Source organism: Equus caballus, chromosome 10 (genome assembly GCF_041296265.1).
Source record: "Equus caballus isolate H_3958 breed thoroughbred chromosome 10, TB-T2T, whole genome shotgun sequence".
In the NCBI taxonomy this organism is placed as follows: domain Eukaryota; kingdom Metazoa; phylum Chordata; class Mammalia; order Perissodactyla; family Equidae; genus Equus; species Equus caballus.
In genome coordinates this window covers 40,715,783-40,722,779 of record NC_091693.1, presented here as the reverse complement: position 1 = coordinate 40,722,779, position 6,997 = coordinate 40,715,783, and positions in this window count along the sequence as shown.

Genomic DNA, 6,997 nt, shown 5'->3' with positions numbered 1-6,997 from the left:
TTCAGAGGTTCTGGTTTTTTAGAAATGACATAGAAATTATGACACTTCCCCTAGAAAATCATGATAGAGTGAATTATTATAGAATGATTAAAATGACTGGCCTATATTCTGAGATCTGGTGTTGCTTGACTAGAAAGAGGAAAGTAGCAAAGAAATGGTTTATTATGAGAAAAAATAATATAATTTTTAAAAAGCATTCAAGTCTTGATATATCATGCAATTAATCTTATCCAACTGACTTATGATTTAGCATCATGATTTAAACTGGCAAACTAACATTTCATTGCTTTCATTTGAAAAGCTGACCATGTTCATGGGCAACTTTGTTTTTTTTAATGTGAGTTTCCTAGAAATATTTTATAGCCTAAAACAACAATTTCACCTGAATTTTTATTTATTTATAATTTCTTAACATGAAAGAAAACATAAAAACCAAATACAAGATAGTTACCTTTTTTAAGGCACCAAAAGAGCTGATTAGCCTGGTGTTAAACAAACAGCTATAATTTGGGACATGGCAGGAGATCTTTGAGCCAAAAATGTCCACTCTAAGGCATGAGTGATCTAGATTCATAATTTATCCTCGGAGGATAATCTCGTGGGGACATTGTTCTTCAGAACTTTGGCAGTGGTTCTGGTTGTTCCATTGTCCTTCTCTGTAATGAGGCTACATGGAGGACTCTCATCACTTAAAAATTCTCTTTGAGTATCAAATAAAGGTTATGAATTCTGTCAACAGAAAATGTGAACACATACACAAACATTTGCATGAAGTTTCAAGATGTTCACAGATTCCAAAGCTTCTGTGTACCTGGTCTTAGGTTAAGAAACTATTTTGCAATGTCACATGTGCTATGAGCTTGCTGTGAGCACAGCCTTTTCCCTGCCACTGAAGTCTACATAATGCGAGTAGGTATGATGCTTGCTGGAGGATAAAACAGCAGAGGAGAGGAGCTTTGTCCGCCAGTAGTAAACCCCAGAAGGATACACACCAGCACACAAAAGGAATGAACAAACCCTAGGTATTAGACAGTCTGTCATCACTGACAGCCTCAAAGAAGTCAAACTTAAAATTTGTTTCATGTTCAAATTTTAGCTCTTGATTTTCTGGTAGATTTGATAGACAAATGCACTTCACATAACTAATTACAGAAGAATTTATACTTTTCCTCTTTCGAATGGTTAAAAAATATGTCTTTATGACATTCCAAGTAACCCTTGTAGCAAAAAAGAAAAAGTGGGCACAAAAGAGAATATGGCTGATTTCCAAGCTTTTCTGCAAAGAATAGTGCAGTGGTGAAGAACAATTAGGCACAGCAGTTAAATCTTTTTGCTTAGTTTTTTTTTTTTTTACAATTAGGGAATGCATTCGTCATACAAAGTCTTACTGTCAAATTGATCCCAAAAGCTTACACTGAAGACCTTTTATGAAGCTGATGGGTGAAAATTATATGAGTCAAGCACCAAGATGAATGCAAGAGTGAAAAGCTTTCTCCCCCTTGGGGAAAAGTCACATTTTTTTAGAGTGTCAAAGTTTTAAAATATTACTAAAAAAATTAAGCATAATGTAAGAGAGATAAATTAGTCAAATTTGTGTGAGGTAAATATTCTAAAAGTTGAAGAATGAACTTCTGCTTCCAATCAACGTGAAACAACAGGGACTAGATTTACTCTCCTGCCTTAAACAAATAAAAAACTGAATAAAACATATGAATCATTGGTTTTCAAAAAATTGGACATCAAGAAATGAGTGGCAGTGATCCTAAGGAACAGGAAACAAATGAGATGAGCACCAAGCTTGCCCCAGCTTCTTGTCAGTTTCTAGGTCGTGGTACAGACTGGGGGAATCCAGGTGCAGATGCACAGTCTCCCTGAGTTCAAGAAGCATAGTTGGAAGCCAGTGCTGCTTGAGTTTGCAGGGCAGGGAGGAGAGAACTGAATAAAGGGAGAGAGCCCACACATACTAACAAAGCTCACTCAAGAAATAGATCACCTTAATGGTCCATATATCGATTAAAGAAGTTGAATTTTTAGCTAAAAATATTTCTACAAAGAAAACTCCAAGTCCAGATGGTTCTATTGGTGAATTCTACCCAAATGTTTAAAGAAGATAATAATTTTACTAAAATTCTGCCATAAAATTAAAAAGGAAAAAATACTTCCCAACTCATCCTAGGAGACCAGCTTTACTCACATACAAAACCAGGCCACGACTTCACAGGAAGAAAACTACAGACTAATATTTTTCCTAAACATAGATGCAAAAATTCTTAAAAAAATGTTACCAATTTTAATCAAAAAGTGGATTTCAAGTGGAGTTTTCCCAGGAATGCAAGGTTAGTTTAACATTTGAAAAATCTATCAATGTAATTCATCATATTAACAGACTAAAAAGGAAATATGATCATCTCAGCTGGTACAGCAAAAGCACTGAACAAAATCCATATGCATTCCTGATAAAAACTCTCAGCGAACTAGGAAAAGAAGGGAACTTTCTCAAACAGATAAAGGACATTTATGAAAAGCCCACAGCTAACATCAGACAATGGTGAAAGATTGAACGTTTTCCCCCTAATGTCAGCAACAATGCTAATATGTCTGCTTTCACCATCTCTACTCAACATTTTACTGGAGGCTAAGGCAAGAAAAAGAAACAAAAGTTTTGGAGATTAAGAAGAAAGTAAAAGTACCATTATTCACAGGCAACATGATTTTCCTATATGGAAAATTTTATGGAATCACATAAAAGCTATTAGAACTACTAGAGTTTAGTGAGTTTGAAGAAAATAAGATCATTACACAAAATCCAATCATTTTTCTATATACTGGCAATGAACAATTGGAAATTGAAAAGATATTTTGACAAAGAAGCAAGGGAATTCAGTGGAGAAAGGGTTATCTTTTCAGCAAATGGCACTAGAACATTTGGATGTGCGTGTGCAAAAAAATAAACTTTGATCCATATTTCACATCATATACAAAAATTAACTCAAAATGGATCATAGAACTTAATGTAAAACGTAAAACTGTAAAACTTCTAGAAGAAACGTGTTAGAAAATCTTGGGTTAGGCAAAGATTTTGTAGATATGATTCCAAAAGCATCGCCCATGACAGAAAAGCTTAATAAATTGAGCCTCATCAAAATAGAAAATTGCTCTTCAAAAGACACTGTTAAGAAAATGAAGAAACAAGCTACAGATTAGGAGAAAATATTTGCAAGTAATAATTATATCTGATAAAGAATTTCTATCCAGGTATCTGAAAATACCTCTCAGATCTCAATAAATAAGAAAACAAATAATGCAATTTTAAAAATGGCCAAAAGATTTCAACACACCTTTTGCCAAAAATGATATAAGAATAGCAAATAAATACATGAAATGATGGTCAACATCATTAGTCTTTAGGGAAATGTAAATTAAAAATACAAGAGACCACTCTAAGCCTATTCAAAAGGCTAAAATTAAAAAGAATGACCATACCAAGTTGGTGAGGATGTGGAGCAACTGAAATTCTCATACATTGCTTGTGGAATGTAAAATGGCTTGACCACTTTAGAAAACAGTTTGGCAGTTTCTTAAAAATTTATTTATATATCTCCCAAATGGTCCAACCATTTCACTTCTAGGTATTTATTCAAAGGGAAAGCAAATATATGTTCATATAAAAACTTGTACACAAATGTTCTAGAAGCTTCTTTTTTTGTAATACCTACACTACGAATGACCCAAATGTCTATCATCAGGTAAACAGATACACAGATTTGTAGCCCATATAATAGACTACAAATCAACAATAAAAAGGAGTGAACTATTGATAAATGGAACAACTTGGATACATCTCGAAATAATTATGTTGAATGTGAGAAACCAGACAAAAAAAGTACATACTGTATGATTCTATTCATATAAAATTCTAGAAAATGAAATTTACAACGATAGAAAGCAAATTGTTGGTTACATGAGGATATATAGGATGGGGAAAGCAAGGGAGGGGGATTACCAAGGGACATGAATCTTTTTGAAGTGGTGTATATATAAGTCAAAACTTATCAAATTATGCTTTAAATATGTGCAATTTGTTTTAAATTATACTTCAATAAAATGTTGAAAAAAACTGGAATACTGAAAATCGAATTCAAGTTCATTGTTGAGTCATGGAAAACCAGAGAACAGGTCAATTTATGAAAGTATATAAGATTACCCATCAAACTGTTATACTGAAATCTGTTAGAATAAAAAAGTTTATTTTGAATATGTGAAGTACATCCAATAGAGTTATCATGAATGTTGGATGAAAGTGAGGAATCTTTCAAGTTGATGGTATACCAATTAGACTAAATATATTTTACGTATTTATTGATGTAAAAGTATATATATATATACACACATATATAGTGTGTGTATATATAGAGATAGTTTGTGGATACTATAGATGCATTATTTTCATAAGCTAACGTTGAGTTTTTATATCTCATGTATTGCTTCACTTCCCTCTGCTATCCCTAACATATGAGAACAGCAATAACCTGGGAAAATACATTATTTATCACAATTCAGTCCATCATGTATCATGTTTATGAAACATTTTAGTTTTAGTCATTATTGATAGGATGCCTCATTTTATGTGCTGGGCCGGCACAAGACTCCAGTTCTAGAGATTGCTCGTTACCAGTGAAGTGGTGAGAAACAGGGAATCAGTCCCTACATCTTTTCACATTACTAAAGGCCATTACAGCAGTTACTTTTATCCAGTACATCAAGCTTGGCTATGAAGAAAAAATTACAAAGCATACTAAAAGGCAAAAAACATAATTTGAAGAGACAGAGCAAGCACTAAAACCAGACATGGCAGGTATGTTGGAATTATCAGACCAGAAGTTTTAAATAACTATGATTAGTATGCTAAGGGCTCGAACGGATAAAGTAGACAGAATGCAAGAACAGATGGGCAATGAGATAGAACAGTGAGCAGAGAGATAGAAATTTGGTCCTAAGAAAGATCCCGAAAGAAATGCTAGAGATACAAAAAAAAATACTATAACAGAAATAAACAACATCTTCTCGGGTTTATTAGTAGACTGGATAACGCTGAGGAGAAAGTCTCTGAGCTTGAGGATATATCAATATAAATTTCAAAAACTGAAAAGCAAGGAGAATAAAGACTGAGAAAAACATAATAGACTATCTAAGGACTGTGGGAGGACTACGAAAGGTGTGACATATGCATAACTCAAACACCAGAGGAGAAGAAAGAGAGAAAGAAACAGAATAAATATTTGAAACAATAATGACTGAGAATTTCTCTCAAATTAATGTCAGACACCAATCCACAGATCCAAGAATTTCAGAGAACACCAAGCAGGAAAAATATCAAAAAAAACTATGCCTAGGCATATCATTTTCAAACTACAGAAAAATCAAAGATAAACAAAAAATTCTACAAGAAGCCAAAGGGAAAAAAAATCTTACCTATAGAGGAAAGAAGATAATAATTACATTTGACTTCTTCTCAGAAATCATGCAAATAAGAAGAGAGTACAGTGAAATATTTAAAGTATTAAGAGAAAAAAATGCAACCTAGAATTCTCTATCCTGTGGAATTATCTTTCGAAAGGAAAGAAGAAATTAAGACTTTTTCAGACAAACTGATACTGAGGGTATTTGTTGCCAGTATACCTGCCTTGCAATGAATGTTAAAAGAAGGATTTTAGAGAGGAAGAAAATAAAATAGGTTAGAAACTTGGATCTACATAAAGAAAAAGAGAGGAGTGAAGAAGGAATAAATGAAGATAGAATAAAAGCTTTTGTTTTTTTTGTTCTTAATTGATTTAACAGATAACAGTTTGTTCAAAATAATAATAGCCACAATGTATTTGATTGTGTATGCTTAAAGACTGGAAGACAAATACAAGAATAAAGAACAAGGGCAACAAATAGAAGACAGTAACAAATATGGTAGATATTAATCCAACTATATCAAAAATCACTTTGAATGTGAATGGTCTAAACGCACCAATTAAAAGACAGAGATTGTCATAGTGGATCAAGAAACAAGACCTAACTATATGTTGTTCACTTTAAATATAAAGACACACATAGATTAAAAGTAAATGGATGGAGAAAAATATACCATGCTAACAAAGCAAGGAAAGTAATCAGAGATAAAGATAGGCATTACATACTGACAAAGGGATCAATTCCTCAAGAAGACAGAGAATCTTTAGCATATTCACCTAACAACAGAGTGTCAAATTATGTGAGGCAAAAATTGATAGAACTTCAAGGAGAAATAGATGAATCCACTATCATAATTGGAGACTTCAACACCCCTCTATTAGAAATGGACATATCCAGCAGGCAGAAAATCAGAAGGGCATAGATGAACTTACTATCAGCAACAATCAGTTGGGTATAATTGATATCTAAAGACTAGTTCATCCAACAACAGCAGAATTCACATTCTTCTCAAGCTCACACAGAATGTTCACCAAGACAGACCATATTCTGGACAATAAAACACACCTTAACAATTTAAAACAATAGAAATCAAACAGTATCTGCTCTCAGATCACAATGGAAGTAAGTAGAAATCAATAACAGCAAGATAAATGGAAAGTCCCCAAAATATGTGAAGATTAAACAACACATTTATAAATAACATACAGGTCAAAGAAGAAATCTTAAGATAAATTTTTAAATACTTTGAACTAATTGAAAATGAAAACACACCGTGAAAAACTTGTGAGATGCAGTGAAAGCAGTACTTAGAAGAAAATTTATATCATTAAATGCATGTATTAGAAAAGAAAAAAGAACCAAAATCAATAATCTAAGTTTCCACCTTAGGAAAAAAGAAAAAGAAAAGTAAATTAAGTCCTAAGTAAGCAGAAGAAAAGAAATAAAAAGAATTAGAGCAGAAATCAGAGAAGCCGAAAACAGGAGATCAACAGACAAAAACAACGAAACCAAAAGTTGTTTCTTTGAAAAGATCAAT